This window comes from Caretta caretta, chromosome 2 (genome assembly GCF_965140235.1).
Source record: "Caretta caretta isolate rCarCar2 chromosome 2, rCarCar1.hap1, whole genome shotgun sequence".
NCBI lineage: Eukaryota > Metazoa > Chordata > Testudines > Cheloniidae > Caretta > Caretta caretta.
Genome location: NC_134207.1, coordinates 211956886 through 211982609, shown reverse-complemented (window position 1 = coordinate 211982609; position 25724 = coordinate 211956886). Strand labels below are relative to the sequence as shown.

General features: G+C 42.2%; 1 long non-coding RNA gene across 1 annotated transcript in view; it reads right to left on the bottom strand.

Annotated features, from left to right (window-relative positions):
• Positions 1-1507: 1507 nt before the first annotated feature.
• The window catches only part of LOC142071182 (uncharacterized), a 59370-nt gene continuing 35153 nt past the window's right edge, over positions 1508-25724 (bottom strand). Inside the window, exons 2-5 of the long non-coding RNA XR_012667223.1 lie at positions 10767-10843; positions 4151-4229; positions 3174-3262; positions 1508-2357 (exon numbers count right to left, since the gene is read on the bottom strand). This is a non-coding gene — a long non-coding RNA (uncharacterized LOC142071182). The remainder of the gene's footprint in view (positions 2358-3173; positions 3263-4150; positions 4230-10766; positions 10844-25724) is intronic.

Sequence of the window (25724 nt, the reverse complement as noted above, 5' to 3'; positions counted from 1 at the left end):
ACTGCTTTTGAAGTCAGTGAAAGTAATTAAGGTATCTGTGAGGACAAATTCTGGCCCATACAGTTCAGACATACTGCATCATGTGAAGTTACTGGGCAACAGTTGTTTCTCCTGGCCTCAGGATGAAGTAATTCTGGTATGCAGCCATTTGCATGTATAGAATGTAGTGAGGTTGATCTCTGACAACCCACACATGGTTTTTTCCTGCCCCACATGCAGGAGCAGACAGGCGGTACATTGATATTGGCAGGTAAAAATGGTGAACAAGCCTTAAGCAACCCACTGCAGCATGTGGAAAAGTCACTTTGTCCAGGTAGTTTGTTTGCACATGGAGTCATGGAAAAGTGGCCTGCAGTAGGAGAAATTGAACCATTGCAGCAGGTTTAAAACAAACAAAAGGAAGTATTTTTTCTCACAATGCACAGTCAACCTGTGGAACTCCTTGCCAAAAGATGTTGTAAAGTCCAAGACTATAACAAGGTTCAAAAAAGAACTAGATAAATTCATGGAGGATAGGTCCATCAATGGCTATTAGCCAGGATGGACAGGGATGGTGTCCCTAGCCCCTGTTTGCCAGAAGCTGGGAATGGGTGACAGGGAATGGAGCACTTGATGATTACCTGTTCTGTTCATTCCCTCTGGGGCACCTGGCATTGGCCACTGTCAGAAGACAGGATACTGGTCTAGTTGAACCTTTGGTCTGACCCAGTATGGCCTTCTTATGTTCTTGTGCCAGTTCAGTCCCCATATGTATACTAAAAGTCTGAAATGGCTATGGGGTGGGTTATTAGGCCAGCTTTTTTGCTTCTAGAACAAATTGAAGAAGGAGGAGGAGAAAGAGAAGGAGAATCATGAATTTAAAGGGAGAATTTAAAGGGACTATAAGGGAGATTCTGGGAAAGAAAATATAAATATAGTGAAACTTTTTTTATGCAACTACTCAAGACTACAGAGGACAATTGTTATTGTACAGCGTGACTGTCATAAATATAAAGGGAAGGGTAACCACCTTTCTGTATACAGTGCTATAAAATCCCTCCTGGCCAGAGGCAACATCCTGTTACCTGTAAAGGGTTAAGAAGCTCAGCTAACCTGGCTGGCACCTGACCCAAAGGACCAATAAGGGAACAAGATACTTTCAAATCTTGGGGCAGGGAAAGACTTTTGTTTGTGCTCTTTGTTTACGTGTTAGTTCTCTCTTGGGACTGAGAGAGGCCAGACAGAAATCCATCTTCTCCAACCCATCCTAATCCCAGTCTCCAATATTGCAACCAGTATAGGTAAGCCAGGCAAGGCGGATTAGTTTATCTTTTGTTTTATGTGAATTTTCCCTGTGTTAAGAGGGAGGTTTATTCCTTTTTTCTGTAACTTTAAGGTTTTGCCCAGAGGGAGATCCTCTGTGTTTTGAATCTGAATACCCTGTAAAGTATTTTCCGTCCTGATTTTGCAGAGGTGATTCTTTGACCTTTTCTTTAATTAAAATTCTTCTTTTAAGCACCTGATTGATTTTTCATTGTTCTTAAGATCCAAGGGTTTGGGTCTGTGTTCACCTCTACAAATTGGTGAGGATTATTATCAAGCCTTTCCCAGGAGAGGGGGTGTAGGGCTTGGGGGGATATTTTGGGGGAAGACGTCTCCAAGTGGGCTCTTTCCTTGTTCTTTGTTTAAAACGCTTGGTGGTGGCAGCATACTGTTCAAGGACAAGGCAAAGTTTGTAGCTTGGGGAGGTTTTTAACCTAAGCTGGTAAGAATAAGATTAGGGGGTCTTTCATGCAGCTCCCCACATCTGTACCCTAGAGTTCAGAGTGGGGAAGGAACCCTGACAGTGACAAAGGCCAAACAAAATTGTGCTGGAAATATTGTCTGAAATCCTTAAAGTGGTTCCCTAGGATAGTATACAGGTATCTATTGGTGCGATGTTCTATATTTCATTGTACTTTTAAATGTATGACATCTACCAAAATGAACTTATGTACGTATTGGTCTTTATTAATTGAGAGTGGCATGTTTTGGAGGACCTATGTAAGGAAGTTATGGGGATAATTCTGTGAACTGCTGAGCACTTCCTGCCAGGTGCTGGGTGCTTTCAATTCCCATTGCCTTTAGTGAGAAGTGACACTTGTTAGTGTGTTGTCTTCATTTTGAGATTGATTTATTTCTGTAGACACCCACAGGAGAGGGATAAAAATAAATAATTAGGTACATTGAATTTTGTTTATTAAATGACATGGGTGGTTTCAGGGAACATTTTACAACAAAACAATGTAATCTGTGATCTCTGAAGCTAACGTCTTGAAGTGTAGAATACAATTATCTTGGCATTTTTTAAATGATTTTTCAAAAGAACAGCATAAGCCCTGCAGAGAGAAAGTGAGAAAGATGTTATTACTCAGGGCTGATGGAATTGAGACTGAGCCAGATTCAGCCTTGATGCTGCTTGTCGCACTGACTTCAGATGTTTTACACCAGTGGTAATTTTGCCCAGGCGAGTTGGATTTCTGGTGACAACAACAAATAAAAAGGGTTGTAAGTTTTTCTTAAAACGTTGCAAATAAACCACCCATTTCTAGAAAACTCACACACACAAATCAATCAAGGCTGCGTAACATGGCATCAGACTACATTTTGGATCATAGAGGATGTTTTTCATTAAAATCTCCTTTTTGTAGACATTTCTTGCTATAGGACTGTGACAGGGCACTAGAAGTGGTAGTACCCTGGTCACTGCAGTTCAATGTGTAATGACCCTAGGTCTAGTGTAACAAGCCTGGAGAAAACCGACATACTGGAGGACTTGTGGGGAAGAGAACAGTTCAAGTAGGGGGCAGTGAAGCAGGCAGTGCTAGACCAGGGACACCTAGAGGAGAAGGAGGGCAGAGGCTTGACTGACTCCAAGGAGGAGTAAGCCACAGACAAGGCACAGGATGCAGAACAAACTGAAGAGAAAGAGGAAGCCTTGGTGAGTGAACATACCCCCAAGAGTCTTGAACCAGGGGCAAGGTAAACAAGGAGAAGAGAGGGATCCTGAGATTGTGGCTCTAGGGGGACAATTCATGGGGGTCGATACAAGCCAGAAGCAAAGTAAACTGGAAAAAAGACCTATGGGATATGATTGGTGTGATGATCAATGGGCCAAGAAGGAGCTGTGGGGGAAACCTCCGGCCTCTGTGTACCTTGTGCAGGTGGAAAGCAGGAGTCCCTCACTGATGGTCCATTGAAGGCCAGTCTTAAAGGGTGCAGGAACCCCCAGTAGAAATTAGGGCTGTCAAGCAATTAAAAAAATAATGGTGATTAATTGCACTGTTAAACAATAATAGAATACCATGTATTTAAATATTTTGGATGTTATATATATTTTCAAATATATTGCTTTCAATTACAGCACAGAATACAAAGGCTACAGTGCTCACTTTATATTTATTTTTATTACAAATATTTGCGCTGTAAAAAACAAAAGAACTAGTATTTTTCAATTCACCTCATACAAGTACTGTAGTGCAATCTCTTTATCATGAAAGTTGAATTTACAAATATAGAATTATGTACAAAAAACTTGCATTCCAGAATAAAACAATGTAAAACTTTAGAGCCTACTAGTCCACAAGTGGGCAGAAATGATGACAATCGATTTTATTCACATTTTTATGTAAGCACTTTTAAAAAATAAAAATTTTGATAGAATTTTTTTGACCAGCTCTATGATTAAAGTGACTTACTCAAGGTCACACAGAAAGTTGGTAGCAGAGCTGAGGAACTGAATCCAGATTTTCTAAATCCAATCTAAAATCAACCTTCCTCTCAGTTCTGTATTTCCAAATTTTATACCCCCACGCGTTCACTGAAGTGCCAGCTTCCTCTAATTGTATTCATTTTTATTGTTCCTGAAAATCGTGAAACTAGGAAAAGAGCAAGATCTGAAGAAAACAAACTCTGTTTGGTAATGCACAGCTGAATGTCTCAGGTTCATCTTCATCAGAAAGGGCAATACAGCCAGAAGGGAAATGTGCATTTATAGCACTGAACTTCAGCAGAAATACTGATGCATCTGAGATACACAAACACTGTGAAAAATTATTTTATCTAATTAGAAAAGTAAAAAACAAAAGAGTAGCATTTATTTTTTCCTGACTAAAACATAATTCACCCTCACCTCTTCTCTTCTTCTTTCATTTCACTAAAAAATGGTCCCTAGTTCAGTGAACCATCACAGAGCAGAAGTTCAGAGGCCCCTGTATAATACCGTAGAAAGGGAAAAATAACGTTCTATACATTAAAAATCACAATAAAATTCTAACCACATATGCTTAGGTTTTTCAGCTATCTACTGTTAAGTTATTTTATAGCATGAGCAGGCATTTCAACATCTTTAATATTTTACCTGCACACCTTAATGATGTAATGGTTTTATCAATATGGGATAGCATAAATATGCTTTTATCCATTTTTTTTCAGTACCGAGTTCCATTAGCAATTAGTTTAATTCACTTGTGTACTATATGGTTCATTTCCTTTTCCTTTAGGCCCGGATTCAGGAAAGTACTTAAGTGTTTCCTTAACTTTAAACATAAGTAAGTGATTAAAGTTAAGTATGTGCTTTCCTGAATTGGGGTATTCAAACAGAATTAAAGGGCTGAGATTCAATATTGTTGAAAAATTGTCAGTATTTTAATACACTGTAATAGATGCCACGTGGAATGTTGCACAGAAGATGTGAAGTGATGTTTATCTTTCATGAGTTATATTCAGAATTATTTGAATCTTGAGATTATTGAATGTGATCTGTATATAAATAGTGGAAATTGGGGTTAACAGACCCACTTTTAAAAGAGAGGCTATAATGTCTTTTACAATTATTTCCATTGACAAAACATCAGTGATTTGTATCTTAAAAGCTTTGCAATAAAAAAAGCTGCTATAAAAGGGCTTTATTATACACATACAAAAATGCTGGAACCTCACATTGGTTTTATAGTAGGATAAATTCTGCTCCAGAGGTTACTACCTTGCCAGCTTTTTCCTATGGAGACAGAAATATTCCTCTATGAAATACAAGGGTTGGAACACATTACACTTGATCAGCTGAAAAGAGTGTGGATTTCTGCAGACCCAAGTAAGTGAAATACAGTTTCAAAGAAAGGAAACTATATTAAAAATGTATTTTGTATTTTAGTCAACAAATCAATATATATTATAAATGAAGGATTCATGCTGGTGACTAGATGTAGAATTAAATAATAACATGAATGAAAAGTTGAGGTAACACTTTCTAAAACATTTTAGAATTTTCCAAATAGAAAAGGGTTTTATTTTGATTTTTTTATTATTTCAAAGTGTACAATATAGATGATAAATTTACCTTCTAATCGCTACGTCACTGAATTTAAGTAATCTGTTTACAAAATTAGGGCCAAATCCTCACTAGCTCAAATAGTCCTATTGACATTACTGAGGTTTGTCACATGAATAGGGCAACCTGGCAAGTTTGGGCCATTTAATACAAAGCAGTGCAAGTATCACAGAGCCATATCCTGCCAGCATTTCAGGCACAGAACTTCACTTGAAGTCAGAGAAAATAATGCAATGCATAAAACATGATTGTAGCTTATGGCTCTTAGAGAAAATCAGTGATAGACTGGCATAGAGAGCATCTAACTTTGGTAAACAATGGAATTTAGTTATATAGCTGCCTGCCATTAGAAGGTCTGTTAGAAGCAGCTCCCAGAGGCACCAGCTCAGAAGCAATGGCTGGGGGGAAAATGACAAAGTGAAATGTTTGTTTGGTGACACTGGAAGTTTATCTGGAGCCTTCAGAAAGGAGTGAGGCTGCACGGACTCCAAAGGTCTGTCTAACCTGTACGCTTGAGACATGGACAGCCTGTGAGGACTAGGCCAGGGAGAAGGAGGCAGAGTTACCAGGCCAAGAACCTGATTGACATACAGTGACACCTAACTGTAGGCCCAGGATAGCCAGCATAAAGCCTGGGTCCAGGCGGACACACGCACTGAGTTCAGACAGTCAGTTCAGACAGTGTTTTGGAGAAAGGACCTGGCTGCAAAGGATCAGGCTCTAGCAGCAGGAGGAGAAAACCGCTCAGTGGTAAGAAAAAAGACATAAAACAGATGTTACTACCAGGGCTGATTAAATGAAGTTGCCTGTGTTGTGTACCTTCAGGAAAGCCAGTAATTAGTGGGGAGATTTTCAAAGGCACATACATCAGTTGGGCATCTATCTCCTATTGAATTTCAAGGGGTGCTGGGAAGATAACTGCTACTGTGAAAATTGCCCACTAGAATTGTTTTTACATATCAGTCTTGAAATGTTTGAAGTTTATGCTTTAAGGAAACGTTTCTAGGAAGTTATCTGACTTAATCTTTTCAAAGTTCCACCTCTGCACCCACCTCTCAGCAAGTAAAAGCACACCAGACTTCAGCAGCACTTAATCAGAATAATGCCACTGTAAAACTGTTCTGTGATTTTCATGTTAAGGAAACCTATGATAGGGCGCACTCACCCCACGCTGGACTGAGGGGGGTTAACCCTACATTGTGGGCTGAGGAAGCCATGCAGCCTCAACTTTACTGGGCATGCTCCAAATGCACCAGTATAAAAGGGAGCAGCTCCGCTCAGTTGGGGCTGGCTGCCAGAGGGTAAGGAGGCATGCTGCAGGCTCCAGCCATTGATAAGCCAAAGCCCGATGCCATAGGAGCTGGAGATGTTACAACCCAGGTCGATGCTAGGCTACCCACAGAGGCTCTGAAGAGTCTAGAGTTGCTGTGGACAGCACAGCCCAGGGAACCCAGAGACAGCCAAGATATCCAGACCGCAGCGGCAAGAAACATGGTAGGAAGAAGCCGAGGGGAGACAAATAGTGGCCCGGTGGCTAGTGAACTGGAGTATGGAGTCAGTGTGTTTTGGTTGGATTCTCCCCTGCCCCCTGCTGACTTGGTGGCACATGCTCCTGCCACTACCAGGGCCCTGGGCTGGGGCCCAGTGGAGAGGGAGGGCCTGGGTCCCCCTACCTGGGCACCACTATCTCCCTTTCTGGGTGTGGTGGCCCCCTATCCAGACTGAGGCCACTTGGCCTTTGGGCCATACTGCCCTGCGAATGGGGTAAATCCATTGACTGTGGCCCCTGTGCCACCCTTCCCTGCTAACAGCGGCAGATACAGTGACTTTGGTCCCCAGGCCTTGCGGCCTGGCAAACTGGGGCAAATCCATTGACCCTGGCCGCAAGGCCTTACTGCCCTGCCAAGAGGGAGGATCTATTGACTCTGGCCATTGAGCCATACTGCCCCGCTGAGCAGGGCTAATACATTGACTTCGGCCATTAGACCTCATTTCCCTGCTAATAGAGGCGAGTATATTGACTCTGGTTATGGAGACATAGACGCAGGTGACATATACCCTGCACGCTTATACCTAAGGGAGATGAGGCACACTTGCCCCGCACTAGATGGGGTCCCTCCAACCCTGTCACAAAACCTCTCATCACTTAAGGCTAGTCTACTCTATCGCATTACCCCACTGATGCAGCTGAGTAGTTGTAGCCCGTCTGGTGAAGACACGCTATGCCAAGAGGAGAGCGCTCTCCCTTCAGCATAATTATGCCACCTCAGCGAGAGGCAGAAGTTATGCTGGCAGGAGAGCGTCTCTCATTGACTGAGTGCTGGTGTGGACAGCGCTTAGGTCGATGTAACTTGTGTCACTCAGGGGGGTGGCTTTTTCACCCCCCTTAGTGACTTAAGTTACATCAACTTAAGTGGTAGTGTAGACTAGCCCTTAGTAATTTCCCAGTTGAACCTGAAAATATGGTGACATTGGACCCAGGGGGCACATTGATCTAAAAGTAGACAACAGAATCCCTTAGGAGGGAGGAATAAATGGGGTTTTACTAATCCTGGGAGGCAAGGGGGAGTACAGTTATTACAAATAATCATAGGACCCTATGATAACATTAGCTCCACATGCTGTATTGGCAAAATGTCATGGTAAGTAGCCCATTCTTGACAGCATGCTGTCTGCCACATAAAACAATATAGCCTCTGAAATGTTGCTCTTAAAAAAAAAAAAAAAAACGTGTGAGGCCTGATCCTAAGCCCAGGGAAATCCAGAACAGAATAATATACAGCTCTTACAAATGTGCATGGACAAGCAAAGGGGCCAGCTGCAGGAAGCACTGGGTATGATCCCCAAATGAAGTCACTGAATGCTATTATCACCTTCCTAAAAAGATTAGACTGAGAAATACGGAACACAAGTTGAGGGTGAATTTAACAGCAGTTAGAAGCAATAAGGTCATCTGCCTTTGCACTGCTGACAGCAGAAGCTCACTAGTCAGTTCTGTCTGAGCAGCACATTCCACAGGTTCGGTTTGGTCCCACTGCAGATATTTAAACCATGCTAATAGTGGGGTTGGGGATGAGGTAACCACATATACTTTTTCTCTGGCATCTGTCATGGAATGGCTTGGTGGCTGTTACACACACGGGACTTAATGCTCACCTAGCTTACACTAGCTAGTATAAATGAGGAGGGGCTCTACTGAAGTCAATGGAGTTACCTGGTTGTAAAATTGGTGAGAGAGGAGAATCAGGCCCGTTGTTTAAGCTGCGCCCCCTCATTGGCCATGGCTATTCTATGGTCCAGTTTTACACACACTTACTCCCATGAGCTGCCTTTACATGTGCAAGTCATCCCATTGACTTCAATAGTCAATGCTCACAAAAGCCTAAATAGCAGCGCTTAGATACTATGATATTAGATAGAAATGACCCTTAGATTTCACAAATGACATAGCCAAATTATCAAAACTGAAATATTATCAGATCTAAACATCCCACAGTTAATAGAAATTCTGGCTGTCTTGCTAATTCTTTTTTGTTACCTTCTCTTTTGATATTCAGACACCACGTGCCTTCTTAAGGGACAGGAGCAGTGGTTTTCTTTCATCTTCTGAAATTACTCAAAGCAGTATTTCTGTGCATTCTTTTTGCAATAATGAGCAATTTAAGTGAGGTAAAATCCATGGGTTTTTCCCTTGCTCAGTTCATGTAATAGTTGTCACATATTAATGCAAAAGATTTTAATACTGTTCTACAAGACTTAAGGATAGTTTGGAGGTATCTGCTTCTCGTCTGTTTTAACTGAGTTGTCCAAAAAATAGACACACTGGACCACATTGCTCCCTTCTGTGAAGAAACCCATTAAAGGGAGGCAGAGAATCAGGAAACCTTGAGGAGTTTCAGGCAAATCAGGTCTTTAGAGGAGTAGTTTGGGACACTGGGGAGCACAGAATTAGGGGAACTTGAGGCCTCCCCCAGAATCTGCAAAGAAAGAGTCTCCTGGGGTGAGGGAGGAAGCATGTGATCATGTAATTCAGTGGGGATGAACTAAGCTTGCATGGGCATCCTTAATTCTGGCATTTAATTTCTGAGTGCTTGACTCTATAACCTCGGTAGCATTTTTTTAAGAATAATAATAAAAGGAGAGGGACTATCAAGTCACTCCCATCCTTCATTGGATGGAGGGGGACAACACCAGATGTTACTTGATGGGGAAGAAGGACTATCAGGCCCCCCTACAGATATTGGAGGAGATATCAGACTGTAGTATCTTCCCATAAACCTGGGGCCTGTTATGAGGGGGTGGGAGCTAGTGTCATGGACCCTTTGGGTTGTAAAGAACTGTTAGGAGAATAAGTCCAGAGGGCTTTATCAAAGTTTTTCCTGTTTTCAAACAAGCCTCCGGTAACTCTCTGACCCTTTAGAGGATTATCCTCAATTAAACTGAACTAGAAACCTTTGGAAGTGCTCCCATTGCTAGGAACAGTATTCTTGCTAAAATAGATGCGCAGTTTGTCATTGAGATTTGAAACAGTGGGTTGCTTTTACATGAAATTGTTTGCGGAGTTGATTGTATTAAATCAGACATTCTATAAAAATGTCATTTTTTAGCGTGATTAGCATGCAACATATTTTTCAGTCTACAGGGAAATCAGTCAACTCTTTCCCTTCTTTGAGGGCTTTTCAGTTTTTAGTTTCACATTTTTCTCCTACGTCTCAGTGCTAACAGAGGTCATTCTTGCCAGCGACTGTGACTGCAGCTCTTGATGACAAATAGCTCACTTCAGCATGGAAATATGATTTTTGTGGGGGTGGGGGAACTGAACTGTGCTCACTAATAAGTGTCTGAAGGATCAGACCCTAAGTAAATTGGGGCCATCTAATAATAGTATCAGCAAAGCCTTGTATAGTTAAATGATCTAATGACAATGAAGGATGTTTGTCAGTAAAAGCAAACTATCCTATAGTCTTTTGTGTGTCTATGATTCTCATTAGCATCAGGATGGACACATGGGCAGAGATGGCATACACAAATCCAGTGTTTAACTGGTCAGGCAATTTAGGTGCAGCCCTGCATTGATACAGTGCAGAACAGCCACATTACAGGGAGCCCTCCATTGGCCATTCCACCTCAGGGAGGATCAATTGCTCCTAGAGCTCCCTGAAATGAGGGGAAAGTGCAACTGCTAATGCCTCTCTTCAGGGTTGACTGCCTGGCTACTTCCATTGTCTGGTGGCTTGTGAGGCTATGGGGAAAATATTGCATCCCCAAACCCACATACAGGGCATAGTCTATGATTGTGCCTAGCTGGTGTGTCTTTTTGTGTGCGTGCGTGCACACTTTGTGGTGACTTAGCTCACAGAACAGCTCAGCACTCTCTGACCCCTAGCCCAAGTGTAAAATGAAAGTGAAATGTGCCAACTTGTATTTGTTCACTGAACAGCCTCCTGTGTGTCTGTCGGGACTGCTTCAGATGCTCAGTTGGAGAGTCGCATTAATCTGTGAATGGAATTAAAGGACCACGTTTTAAAACAAAATCAGAAACCTTGTTAGCCTGACAATATGATGCCCAGAGTACTATCGATGCCAAAGACTCTGCAGTACAGTTTTAGCCCTAACAATAGCACTAATCTTTAGACGACTGATGTCCCTGTACCTTAGGTTTTTGTACTGTTGGCCATCACTGTAGTATCTGAGCATCTTCCATATAAAATGGCTCCTGATGAACTCGATGGAGTCTATGGCTGTTGTCTTTTTGGTTATAAAAAGCTTTGCCTGGGGTAGGTTTTTGCTGGTTTTTTTTTTTCTAAAATGGGATCAGATAAAAGGAGCTGATGTGAAAATCATTCTGTTTAAGGTGGAAAAACTATTTAATAAAAAAGGTTTTGCAGCCATAGGCGCCGACTTCGTGGGTGCTCCGAGGCTGGAGCACCCACGGGGAAAAAAATAGTGGGTGCTTAGCACCCATCAACAGCCCTACCAATCAGCTTCCCCTTTTATCCCCCCATCGCCTGACAGTGGGCCCTGCTGATCAGCTCCTCCCTCTCCCTCCCAGCACCTCCAAGCACTCCCACCCGCTGTGGATCAGCTGTTCAGCAGCATGCAGAAGGCGCTCAGGAGAGGGGGCAGAGCGAGGGCAGGGTGCGCTTTGGGGAGGGGGTGGAACAGGGCAGGAAGAGGCTGGGTGGAGGCAGAGCAGGGGCAGGAAGAGGCAGGGTGGGGTCTTGGGGGAAGGGGTGGAGTGGGGGCAGGGCCTGGGGCGCGTGCGGGGGGGTCAAGCACTCCTGGGGAAATTAGAAAGCCGGTGCCTCTGTTTGCAGCATTTCCTAATGGTGGTCAGAGTCTTTATTCATTTAATCTCCTCTAGAAGTTTGTTTCACAGCCTCTCATTTGCACTCTTCATTCTGGCCTTTGTATCTGCACTGTCCCAGAGGAGCACAACTGTCTTGATGGGTCCTAAATATATATATATTTTTTCTCTCGGGTCAGATTTTCCTAAAGGCATTCATCTTGTCTTCTACAGTTATTCTAGCAGCGTTTCATGTCCAACCTTTACGTGTGCAAAAACTTGAATTCTGCACGTAAATCAGATAGTTAACCCATTCATGTGTATGATTTGAGTTGTACATGTAAAAAATAAGAGCCCGTTCCTGTTCCCATTGGCAGCACAATCAAAACCATAGGCATGAAAAATTGTGGGCTCAAGTCTTCAGGCCGCTTTTGAAAATTTGGCCTTTAATCAAGTGATTTGTCAAAATACTTAGGATTTAGGGAAAATCCAGATGTGGAACTTTATTTGTTCCAAGAAAAGAACAACAACTCAAATATGACTGGAAAGTCTCCTACAGCGAGTAATGAAGAATCCTTGGACTAGTGATAGTACTGTATATCACGCTTTCATCTGGCAGATTAACAAGTATAAACATATTCCAGAGTATTAACAGAAGCACGGAAGCATTCAAACCTTGTAAATGAACAGACTTGGGGTCCAGTCCTGTAAAGTGTTGAGCATTTTCAATTCCCACTGTTGTCAATGGGAGTTGAAGGCACTTAACACCTGACAGGATCACACTTTTATACAGTAAATACTGTTATTTCTAGAGGAGGGAATTTCCTAAAAGGCACCTAAATAATCCCCTAAAACAATGTATTACTCAATAGGAAAGATGGTCCAGCAGTTAGGGTACTAAGCTTGGATTCCAGAGACTTGCTCTGTCAAAGACTTCCTGTGTGCCCTGGGGTAAGTCACTTAGTCTCTCTGTGCCTCAGTTCCCATAAAATTGGGATAATAGCACTTCTATATCTCTCGGGGTATTGTGAGGCTAAACACATTGAAGACTTTAAGGCACTCAGATACAACCATCATGGGGGCCATGGTAAGCAAAAATTACACTGTTAATGAAGCATTACAGATTGATTTATATATTCACCATATTTTGCCTCATTTGAGGGAGAGGACAATGAAATCATAAATTACAATAACAAAAAAGTCAGTCTGTACACTTCAAAATCCAGACAGTGTGTTTCAGTTGAATTCAGCCATTAGCTTGGAAGTTAATTTTTGGCTTGCTATCATTTAAAACTATTTTTAAATGAGATGTCAATAGAAACTTGCTTACTCTCATAATTTTTGAAAGCTGTAAATTACAGCTATAAATGGAGGAGTGGCAGTAGTTATTCCTTCCCTCCCCGTCCCCTTTTCGCCCCCCACCACCAGTGTGAATCATTCCAATACATTAATCAGAAATATTAAAGGTTTGCTTCCTTTAAAAGGAATACCCCACCCCACCTGCACACACATATGCGCACACACACAGTTTCTTATTTTTTTACATTCAAGGCCACTTAGTCTATTATGCTTAAATAAAACATTTTCTAAAGGAGTATATTGGTATTTTTATTTAGATCTGGGGAGAGCTATCCTAGAGCTGCTTAACGTGTTAAGATTTGATAGATCATATGCATGTTTCTCAATGATTTCCAGATGAAACCTGCTGAAATATAAAAATAAAAAAGTTTTCTAACTGCCAGCCAATTAAACTCTATCTGGAACCCAAGTCAAACTGAGTCCTTTCAGGCTCACACAGCATCAGCAATAAAAATTGGACAGCTGGAACTCAGTTAACAATTCTGCGCATGATACATGAGCCAAGTTAGAATCAAGCTCACTCTGTCAGAATTTGTTGATTCTATTTCTTCTTATTTTTTGTCCTGTGGTAGCCCACTAGCCTCTGGGTTTTAGGTTACTATTGTGCTAGGTATGGAAAACACATGTACTGACAGGCCAACTCTACCCCAAATGTTTGCAAATGCACAGGGCTTATGAGTGAAAAGTTTTAAAAACTCAGGCTACACTTAACATTTAAATCAACATAGCTGTGTCACTCAGGAGTGTGAAAAATCCACACTCCTGAGCCACATAGCTATGCTGACCTAACCCCCAGTGTAGATGATCTAGGTGGATGGAAGAAAGCTTGGGGAGGTTGTGTTCGTATAGGGGAGAAAACCCTCTATGCTACAGTCAGTGCTATGGTGCCATAGCTATGCCAGTATGATCCCCATCATGTAGACACAGCCTTATATTCATTACTAAAATAAGTGGGTGTGATGCTGAATATACTTAGGGAGCAGATCTGTTGGGCAAGAAGGTGCTATTTTTACATAGTCACTTTTTAGAGCATGAGTTTGCATATGCAAAGTCTATCGTTTGTGCATATGTGCTAGTGTTAAAAATGTGTGTGGAAATGTGCACAATGAATGTATTCTGTTTAGGTTATTGCATTGTGTCCATCACCATGGAATGATGTGTTCCTGGTCTGAAATTCATCTCTGAGTAACCTGGCTTTGCATGGAACACACACACACACCCCTTCAGCCCACAGGAAGATTACCGAGCTGTAGTGAAGCCCCTCTGTTGCAGTTATTCCACTCAATATGCTACCATAGATGGTATAGTTTGACAGCAGCTAGTATCTGGGGAGATTGGGGAGAGATGGAGCTGGAATATGAATTCATGACTCCTGCACATTCCAGTATTGCCAGCTTTTGCAATTTTATTGCAAGTCTGGCAATATTGGGTGTTTTTTTCTAAAACCCCAGCTCCTGGAGTTAAGTGATTAGGGAGAATCTCTGCTTTCATTTTTTATATTTTTTTAATGTTTCAGGAAAAGGCTAAAAAGCAGAAGGCAAACAAAAGGAGACAAACATTTTATTATTTTAATAATATGATTTTTAAGTTAATCTCATGATTTTGAGGGGAATGTCTAACTCATAAATTTTGAATGGCTGGGTTTGGCGGTTCAGCCCTCCTAGTAGAAATTACAACAGTAAACTCACACCACACAACAGAACCACTAACCCAGGAACCTATCCTTGCAACAAAGCCCGTTGCCAGCTGTGTCCACATATCTATTCAGGGGATACCATCACAGGGCCTAATAACATCAGCCACGCTATCAGAGGCTCATTCACCTGCACATCTACCAATGTGATATATGCCATCATGTGCCAGCAATGCCCCTCTGCCATGTACATTGGCCAAACTGGACAGTCTCTACATAAAAGAATAAGTGGACACAAATCAGACATCAAGAATTATAACATTCAAAAATCAGTTGGAGAACACTTCAATCTCTCTGGTCACTCGATTACAGAACTAAAAGTTGCAATTCTTCAACAAAATAACTTCAAAAACAGACTCCAACGAGAGACTGCTGAATTGGAATTAATTTGCAAACTGGATACAATTAACTTAGGCTTGAATAGAGACTGGGAGTGGATGGGTCACAGGGGTGAAAGTAAGTCCAGTGACTTACCGATACTCTGGGGCCAGCTCTGGCCCCCGGAAGGGGCGGGGCCTAGGGCAGAAAGGGCGGGGTTGAGGGGGTCAGAGCCAGCCCCAGCCCACCCTGTAAGGTAAGTGCCCCCCCACAGGGGTAGCAGCAGCAGCCTGGGGCTCCGGGGGCTATTTAAAGGGACCAGGGCTTCCCTGCTTCTACCGCCCTGGTCCTTTAAATAGCCGCGGGAGCCCTGGAGTAGCGGTGGCATGGGCTCTAGGGGCTATTTAAAGGGCCTGGGCGGTACAAGCAGGGGAGCCCCAGGCCCTTTAAATAGCTGCCAGAGCCCTGCAGCCGCTACCCCAGGGCTCCAGCAGCAGGGCTCTGGAGGCAATTTAAAGGGCCTGGGGCTCCAGCCACTGCTGGGAGCCCCAGACCCTTTAAATTGCCCCCTGGGGAAACCGGGCTGCCCCAGTACGGTGCACCGGCTCTTACCGGTACACCGTACCGGGGCGTACCGGCTTACTTTCACCTCTGATGGGTCATAGGGGGCCATTTAGGGATCAGGGGCAATAATTGGGGATTGGTCCTGCTTTAAGCAGGGGGTTGGACTAGATGACCTCCTGAGGTCCCTTCCAACCCTGATATTCTATGGTTACACAAAGTAAAACTATTTCCCCATGTTTATTCCCCCCCTCCAACCCACTGTTCCTCAGATGTTCTTGTCAACTCCTGGAAATGGCCCACTTTGATTATCACTACAAAAGGTTTCTCCCCTCCCCCACTCTCCTGCTGGTAATAGCTCACCTTAAGTGATCACTCTCTTGTTACAGTGTGTATGGTAACATCCATTGTTTCATGTTCTCTGTGTATATAAATCTCCCCACTGTATTTTCCACTGAATGCATCCGATGAAGTGAGCTGTAGCTCATGAAAGCTTATACTCAAATAAATTTGTTAGTCTCTAAGGTGCCACAAGTACTCCTTTTCTTTTTGCGAATACAGACTAACACGGCTGCTACTCTGAAACAGTAAACTCTGTGTTTCTGAAAATGTGATCTGCAACAGAGCCCTAGGAGGTGAGCAATTTGGAGTAGTAGCAAGGCTTTATTGTTGGGTGGGTGTTTTTTTGTTGTTTTGTTTTAATGTTAGTAAAAATAAATTTAGATTTCAGTGGGAGTTAATGTACTCCTACAGAAAAGAATAGTGTACATTAAAACATAAATTTACAAGATTTATACAGCTGTTTAAAGTAATGGAAACTGAAATTTGTAAGTGGTAGATTACGCTGTAACAAATCCATAGCTATCTGAGTTCACAGTTGAGTCTATACTGCACACTATCATCACTCAAATTTCTTAACTGTGGTGAGAGGACCCAGATTCTCCTGCTGCAAAAGCACACAGCCCTACCTCTAAAGCTAAAGGAGAATTTCTGCCAGCTGCTAGCACTAAGGGCCTATGACACAGATGAGCATTTCTGATTCTAGTAGAAGGCAGCTGTGTGCAAACACACATGTATGCACACTAGTTCAGTACAACACCGAGACCCCTTGCAAACTGAGCTGCTGCATCTTGATCACGTCTACTAAATTGTCATCACTTAAGCAATAGAATGTTTTTTACACAACTGACACATGTCTGTGATGTGTATTTATCAGAAACAGGATTTCTATCCATCTTTCATGAAGTTCAAAAATATGTTTATGAAACCACAAAATGTAATGGTGCACACATCAGTGCTTGTGGTTGACCTACTTTTTCATTTTTGTTATACACTTTGGACCAGATTTGTAAGTATCTTCTGGAGACTCTACACTGCTCTGGTGATGTAAAGCAGCAGTAAAACCATCTGAAATGACTGACTCAGGTGGTTTACAGCTGTTTTGCATCAGCAGAGCAGTACAAAGCACTGGAATTTACCAATAAATCTGGACCATAATATACTGGTTTATACATTCATTCCACTGTGAAATCAATAAGCACTTTTTAATTGATTCCAATTCACACTGAGACAACTTCCTTCAAAGATGTGCACTAAAGACAAGCTTGTTTCTGCATATGTCTATGAATCAGTCTGTACTTATCTGTAGACTAATGTATAAAACTGCATTGACTATGAACTTTAACACTTTGAACTGCAGATCAAATCTGTAACAGTGTCTCATATTTTGTATTAATTAGTGCTTTAATTTGTTCAGTATTTTGTCTTTTTTTTATTTGAGTCAATGGACATTTTAATTCTTCTCTTGTTTCAACCTTTGTAATCTGTGGGGAAGAACCTTGCTAGCTACTCAAAACATGAAATATTAAAAAGGTCAAAAAACTCAGAGTTATGACTAGATCAGAGTGAGACATAAATTATGTAAAATGGGACAAACTCTGCTTGTACTTGTATGTTGATGCAAATGCATTGACTTCCGTGTAGGTACTCAGTGTGCAGCTAACATAGCCAGCACCTATGAGCATCATAGCCTTCCTCACCTGTGTACTTTATGATCTTATCAGGAAAAACGACTGACTTTAATGAACATCAGTATTTGGGCCTCAATTTGCTGTATCGTCACAAAGATTTCTCCTCCAACAGCACAGTGACCCCATTTCAAGTCCTTGGTTCATCATTTTTGGCCTCTGGTTAAGTTCTAACTCAGATGGAGAGTTCCACTTATGGGTAACCTAAGAAAAGCTAATATGAAAATACATAACAGTTGTGATTTACACTGATTTACAGATAAAGAAGACATGAGGGAGGTCCAAATTTAGTATCTACTAACCTATGCACAGTGCAAAGGAATAACGGCATTTAAAACAACTCCACCACAGCGTCTTGACCAATTGTTGCCACTTTTAGCAATGCTTTCCTGGCACACTGGTCAGTATATGTGTAGTTCTATAGGTTAATCCCAATTTACCCACTTTATGGGTAATAAACTCATCAAGTAGGAAATTACCATGACTCTCTGTTCATCAGGATTTCACGGTTTGCTTCTAAAGTTTTGGCTCATTGAGATTACCTAAAAAGCAAGAGGAAGAACCAACTATTACCATATGTTCAGCAGTAACATCCATTCATTCATGTGTTAAAATGGAGTAAGATCACTGGCAACACTCATCTTCTGAATATTCTAGATATCTTGAGAAAACTGTCTATCTCTGTGACAGACTCAGACCAGAAGGATAAAAGAGTAGCCTTATTGGGATCCAGAAAGTGGGCGGGCAAAGCCCGCCCACTGCCTAAGGATCCCCCCCAGCCTAAGTGGGGGGTCCACAGGACCTGGGAAACCAATTAATTACGGGGGACAACTAATGAATAACAGGGACAAGAGTGCGGTCAAAGGGTCAAACGATAAGAGAGTAGCAGAAAGCAGGTATATCAGTCTTAGAATGAGCAGGTAGGTACCTGTTCCCTGGATAGCCAAACAAAGGCTACTCCAGGCCAATCAAGACACCTGATGCCACTTAACCCGTTAAGGTCATTAGGCTAATGCTGGCACCTGACCCCAATTAACTGGCAAAGGGTCAGTTAAGGCTGTTAGGCTAACGAAGACTGCTGAAACCAATCAAGGTCTCACTCATACTGCTTAAAAGCTCTCCTCCCCAGTTCTCCTGGGGAGAAGTCCAGGTGAAAGAAGCTGGAAGTAAGGAAGCATTGCTGTATCCTGAGATAAGGGTGAAGTTAGGAAAAAGGGGACTATGGGGGAAGTGGCCCAGGGAATCAAAGCAGCTGCAGTGATGAAAGGGAAACCACCAACAGCTGCTACCATTAGGGTCCCTGGGCTGGAACCTGGAGTAGAGGGTGGGCGCAGGTTCTCCCCCGCCCCCGCTCCACAGAGATCCCCTTGAGAGGGGAAGCAGGCCTCGATCCAGCCAGGAGGCCGAACTGTGCTACTGAACTCTATGGAGTGAGAGAGACTGTAGGCTATTTCCCCTTCCAAACCCCCATACTGGCCTGTGATGATAGTAACTTAATAGGTGTGACTCTTGCTGCTACACTGTGAAAGGAAGGTCACATTGGGGCCTTAGTGAGTTTCTGAGGCCACTGAATCTGCCTGGAAGCATGGGACTCACTAATACAGGCTTGGAACTTTGTCACCCTCTCAACCCACTTACCAGCTAATCGAGAATTGTTTGTATATTGGAACCTTGCTTCCATTTATTGAATTGTGTGGAACTTGAGCAATATGGTAATCATTCTACTGACGGAACTCTCTCTCTCTCCTGAACCAACTTTGGTTTGTATTTTAATCATCAGAATTTGGGGATCCAAATTTATTACTGGTGTAAGCAGGCTTAATTCCATGGGCTTTATTGGAATTGCACCACCAATGCTGGGAATGAATCATCACAACTTTCTCTGCTACAATATGCTGTATTGGATATAAACAGGTATCTTTTTTGCCAACTCAGAGAGCAGCATCATGTATTCACAAGATGGGAAGAATTCTGGAGCAAAGCCAATAACTGTGTGATCTCATTTTGAATGGTTTTTCCTAGGTAGTGGGGTGTGTACATTTCTTGGGTGATGACTCTTCTTAGATGCTCCTGGAGTACACCATCAAACTAAGCCATTAGCTCCACAATTTTAAGGAAGTTGCCATTGTTTGGCACATACAGCTGATCTGAAGTGCCACACAGTGCTAGGTTTTGTGTAGCAAGCATTCTCACAATGGCAATGAGCCTTTTCAGAACATTTTTCCAGTAAAGAGACTCTGATGCAATCTTCTCTTGATGCTGATCATCTAGGTGGCCTTTAAACTTAGTCTCATCTCAAGCTCTTTCCACCTATGGGATGCTCTCTGGCATGCCATGAGAAGGCAGCAAATCATCAGATTTCTACCCAGATTTTTCCAGTCCTTTGTTCCTGTAGAACCCAATGTGGCTAGGACATTAGACTGAAAGTTTGCAACAAAAACAGTATGCAGCATTCTGGGTTTCTGAGTACATAAGCCCTGGCCTCTCCACTTTGTCACCACTGGGGATTTCATGCCAGTAATGTGTTGGATGGAAACTTCTATTTTCATTGTCTTTGGGGGACATTAAGTTTTTCACTTGCTGTGGCCCATGCAATACAAGGAAGTCCCTCAGGCTACTGCTCAAGTGGGTCCACAGTCCTGGATCATCTAGATTTAAGGAACTAAACTCAGCAGCAGCTGTTTCTTGTGCCTCCACCACATTCTTGTCTGATCTACACTTTTCAGGAATGTGCATGGTTACATCCATTTGAGATGGAGATATGGATGCTGCAGTAGCTGCCAGGTCACCTGCACGCTGACTAACTGGAAGATCAGGCATCGCCTCACCACTCACATCCTCACGGGGGCCGGAAGGCTCACTGTGAGCATTTGTGTTTATAAAAAAAACCAAGGAGTGCTTGTGGCACCTTAGAGACTAACAAATTTATTTGGGCCTCAGCTTTCGTGGGCTAAAACCCTGATGAAGTGGGTTTTAGCCCACAAAAGCTTATGCCCAAATAAATTTTAGTCTCTAAGGTGCCACAAGTACTCCTTGGTTTTTTTGCTGATACAGACTAACACGGCTACCACTCTAAAATTTGTGTCTATGTATCTCAGGAGAGCTCCTTCCTGCTTAGATAGAGAAGCTTTCTTTCTTTTTCTGAATGCTGCCCTAGAGGGGTATTTTCTTTTTTCACTCATGACTGCTGTTCTGCGCCAGCTACAGTGGTTCTCAACTCTCCGTTGAAGGGGACAAATAAGCAGGCTGGTAGCAGGGCCTGAGTGAGGGGAAGATATCAGCGTCTTAAGGGCCTGACTGGCTCCTACTACTTCAGTTGACTGCCGGTTCTCCTCAAGTGGGTTCAGGGAAGCAGCAGGAAACAGGAAGCTCCCTGAGAAGCTAGTGTTAATCAGTCCAGGCTCCTGGGGGTGTTAGAGGGGTACATAAGAGGCGGCTCCTCCTCTCTCTCCCTGCAGCTCCTGCTGCTTTCTGTTCCCTCGCTTTTTCTCCTGCCTGCCTGTTATGTCTCTTGTGCCTTCCTTCCTCCCGCACAGCACTCCACCATCTCTCTGCATCTAGAGCAGAGAGAATACATATGCACCAGCAGCAGACATAATTTTCTACACTCTGAGTCCTAGTGGCACCCCCACACAGTCTGGCACCTGAGGCGGTCACCTCATTTCGCCTCATGGTAAGGCCAGCCCTGTGTGATTAGAAACATAGGAGACAAGTATGTACCTGTAGATTAGGGTTTTGTAAAGGTTACCCAGTTTTGAAATCTGAATTGAACTTCACATGCAAATTGATAAGACTTGCAAATGTTGTGGGCTCAGTGAAAACTGGACCCTTACTGTTGATTGAATATCCTCTTTGCAGAGACATCATTATTTAACATTTCTATTTCATGTCATAGATGTGCATGACACTTTAAGTAGAAACTAAAGATATGAGGTGAAATCCTGGCCCCACTGGAGTTGATGGGAATTTTGCCACTGACTTCAGTAGAGCCAGAATTTCAGCCCTGACCCATGGAGTTTGCAATCTAGGGGCGTAAACTCACAGATACTCCCATTGACCTCAGTGGAATCACTCACAGTAGTAACTGCTACATTGCTAGTCGTCACAGTATTGATCCCTAAGTTAAATACAACAAAGCATGATGCAGAGAACAGTTATGATGAAGGGAAGAGGATGGAGATAAGGTAGCTTGCGTTTACATGTTATAGCTCAAATTAGGACTTTTTTTTGAGGGGGCTAGGGTTTGATTCTGTAACAGCTCACATGTGTAGTCTCCCCTTTCAAGCCTCTGTTTTGTTCATCTTGTCTCCTCATCCAGCTCTGATTGTTTTGTGATGAGAGATCCACCTAGGACTGTCCAGGAAATAGACTTTCATGGAAAACAAATAGGTTTTTAGTTTAAAAAAAAAACTTGTCCTGAATCATACCGAAAATCCAAAATCTTTGAAACTGAAGTCCACAATTCTTCATTTCAGAAACACCAACACCAACAATATTTCTGAAACGACATATGCTTCCATGTTTCCTGGGCTTCCTGGCTTCCTGCTCCTGGACAGCCTGCCTGGTGTGCTGCTGAGGAGCAGGGAGACTGGCAGCCCTGGGAAACTAGATGAAGGGTTCCCAAGGCTTCCCGTTCCTTGACAGCCCACCAGGCAAGCTGCCTAGGAGCCGGCAAGCCCTGAGTGTGTGGAAAAACATTTCATCAGAATATTTCCAGCCAATTCTACTTCTATAGCTCTCTCCTTCACTTCATTTCCATGAAATCAGCCATGCAGAGTGATATCTTATCTATCTGTTCATTACGGCTCCAACTTTAGCTTCAAATCCTAACTTCTCTCTCCAATTAGTTTTGAAACCTCTTTTAACTGTAGTGTGTATGTATATGTAATCCCTGCAAATGCTTAGTTGTTCCAGTTTGTACAGTGCCCCTTGATCTTAGTGCTGTGCTTTTTTTTTTTTAATATCTGTCTCTTGGGAGGAAGGAAAAACAAGCACCTCCTTATCAAAATATTTTGAGGTAGGCTTTCCAGTAATTGCACTGACAGTTTGCTCTTCCTGAAAAATCCTTGGAGTACATAATTAGCTCATGTTAAAGAGCACCCTGGTGCTCTTCATACCCAGTACAGGTTGGTGACAGCTTTGTATTAAATAAAATGAAAGATCAAGTGAAAACCATAATACAATGTCCATAGAATCCTAGCTGCAAGTTTAGAGATGGAAAAGACTTGTCAGTCACCTTGTCCAGCTATTGCAGGGCTGTTTCCTTATCGTACTGCAATGTTTCCCCTTCATCGCTAGCTTTGAGTGGGGCTAGAGAGATGATATAAGGGAATGTAGAAGCTAAGTGGTTTTGCTGTCTCCTGTAGCCAGCTCTAGGGGAGACATCACCTTTTATAGGTAGATAGGGCCTCATACCCCACAGATTTAGCCCCAGTGATCAATCTGTTTGTGACTTCCAGTTTTGATTACTGCATCTCCTCATTTATATCACTGAAACATCATCAAACCCTGAAATGGCTCCAACTGGTAGAAATGCAGCAGTTTGTCTATTTTGGCAACACAGTAACCTCTGCACTGTTAATGAACTCTGTTTTTAAAGGTCTCTGTGCTAATATTCTCAGTGCTCAATAGGATTGACCTGAACTACCTGAAAGATCGCCTCTTTTCCTTCATGACCATTACGTTCCTCCACACTTATGTGCCAACAGAACTATTGCATGTATCAGCCAATAGCATGAGGTTTGAGTGCCAGAGACAGAATATTCACTGGAACTGCCTATATGGTAGGGTAATAGCCATGGATTTGAGTGTTCAGAACTGAATTCAAAGCCCATCTCTTGACTTAATGTTCTCACAATAGCTTTCCACATACATAGTTACCTGCACATGCACACGCATACACACACTCCATCTACTCCATCTCCATTCAAGTTTATTCCTACAACTGGGGAAGGAAATGTTTTTGTAAATTGTTATTGTTACTACTTGGGAGTACTGGGGTGACAAGTGTCTATGCAGAAAGATATTAAGGTCTGTTGGATTGAAGGAATTGTGGTTTCTCCCCTTCGTTCAGATACAACAGAGTTTCCATTGGTGTCACAGTTGCAGGATGGTGCTGAACTTGATCCACGCTGGAATATAGAATAAAGACGTACCAAGCAAGTGTTACTGCTACAATCTGAAAGCAACAGAAGAGGCTAGATTTAGGGAAGACCAAGGAATGAAGGAGAGAAGGCTGAGACAGGTGGAGAACCTCCTATAGAAGGCAAACAGAGAAATGGGGAGATCTGATGCCAGCTAATGGGTGTGGAGAGCTTGGTTTATGCTTCTTGGTATGTATCTTATCTGAACTCTGTATAAATGTAAAGTAAATAGAATCCATTTAATAATTTCTAGTGTCTTGAACTTCCAGAACTGTAACTTTTTTATCTAAGGCATCCAAGTGTGACATACCTGCTGACCCAATCAGTTTTCAGTGGCTTGGCCGCAAGGATAAATTATTCAGTGGTTTCAGTCACATGCTCCATTTGTAGCATATAAAATAGTACAACTTTATTGGATTCAAATCTGTCCTGACTTTGAACTCTTTTTTTTCTAAATATTGCATCATATGATTTTAGACATTATTTATTGTTCATTGGACCAATTCTCTGAGATGCAGGAGGTTTAAGGCTTTATTGAACTCTTATCAAAGGAATTTCAGCATATCTGTTTGGACAATATTTTAAATTCTGGTCTCCTTTATTTTGATGGAATAATCTTGCACTGTTGGCATTATCCTTTAAAAATGGTTCTTATATTCAAAGAAAAATGATCCCACCTTTATTTATTCAGATGCTTCCATATAATCTCCAGTTCTTTGGGTACTGAATTGAGAGTCAAGAGACAAAGATTGCATTCCTGGCTCTGCCACTGAGCTGATGTTTGACCTTGGGCAGGTCATGCTATGTGGCTAAATTTCACCATCTGTGAAATGGAGCTGTTTACCTGCCATTGTAAAGTATTCAGCCATCTTTATTAGGCAATCGAGTTCCAAAGAACTGAAGTGCGGCAGGTTTTATGACTTCCCTTGGGACTTTATTGCACAGTCAAATCATGCTCAGTCTTAAAAATTTCTGATATTTACCTAAATTTTGTTTTGCTCAATATCATCCCATTCCATTACTCCCTAGTTATACTCCCATGTTCCTTCCTATACGATTCTCTAAACTTTATCCAAGCTCTTTGTTCATCACCTGCCAGATAACATCCTCTCTCACAAGGTTTGTAAATGCTTTTGACAAAAGATAACGTTTTCAAAAGTACCTAGATTACTTGGAAGCCTAAAATGCATTTTCAAATGCATCAAAGTCACTTGCACTGTTAGTACCATGGGCTCCCATCTCTGATACACAAGTTTTACAATAGTATAATTCTCTTGAGTTCAATGGACCAACTCCTGATTTGAAATGGTATCAATTAGAGGAAAATTTGGGCCCACAGTGTCATGTTAACAATTAGTAGACCTGATCAAAAATTAGAATTTTCATCCTACAGAAAATTGATATTTTGACATTCATTTTTTCCCCAAATGAGACAAAGTTGAAATATCAAAAAAAAATTCTGGACTGAAAAGTTCCAAAAATTTTTGATTTGTTAGAAAAATGTCAATATTTCCAAAACAATTTTTTAACATTCTTGACATGTTTTAACAACCTGTTTCATATGAGTCAGTTTGACATTAATATAGGATTCCCCTGACCTCCCACAGTGCCTCATGGGAACTGTAGTTTGGGTTCCTCAGGCCCCCATTCTCCCCTATAGTCCAGGCTAATTGACCAGACTACTTTATCTCCCATGATGCACCACACTCACAGGACATCCATGATGTATCCTGGCAGCTCAACTAGAGGAGACTCCATGGTAGGTTGTGGGGCCTTTGCTCATGGGGGAGAACAGGGGCATTAGTTACCTGAACTACAACTTTTATGAAGCCTCACAACAACTCAGGCGGACACAGGTTAATGTCAGACTGACCCAAACCAAAATATTTCAATATGCTTTGACAAACTGAAATGTTTCAATTCAAGACAACCCATCCCAAAAATGAAATACTTGATTTGGATTTTCCCAACAGAAAATTTAGACATTTTA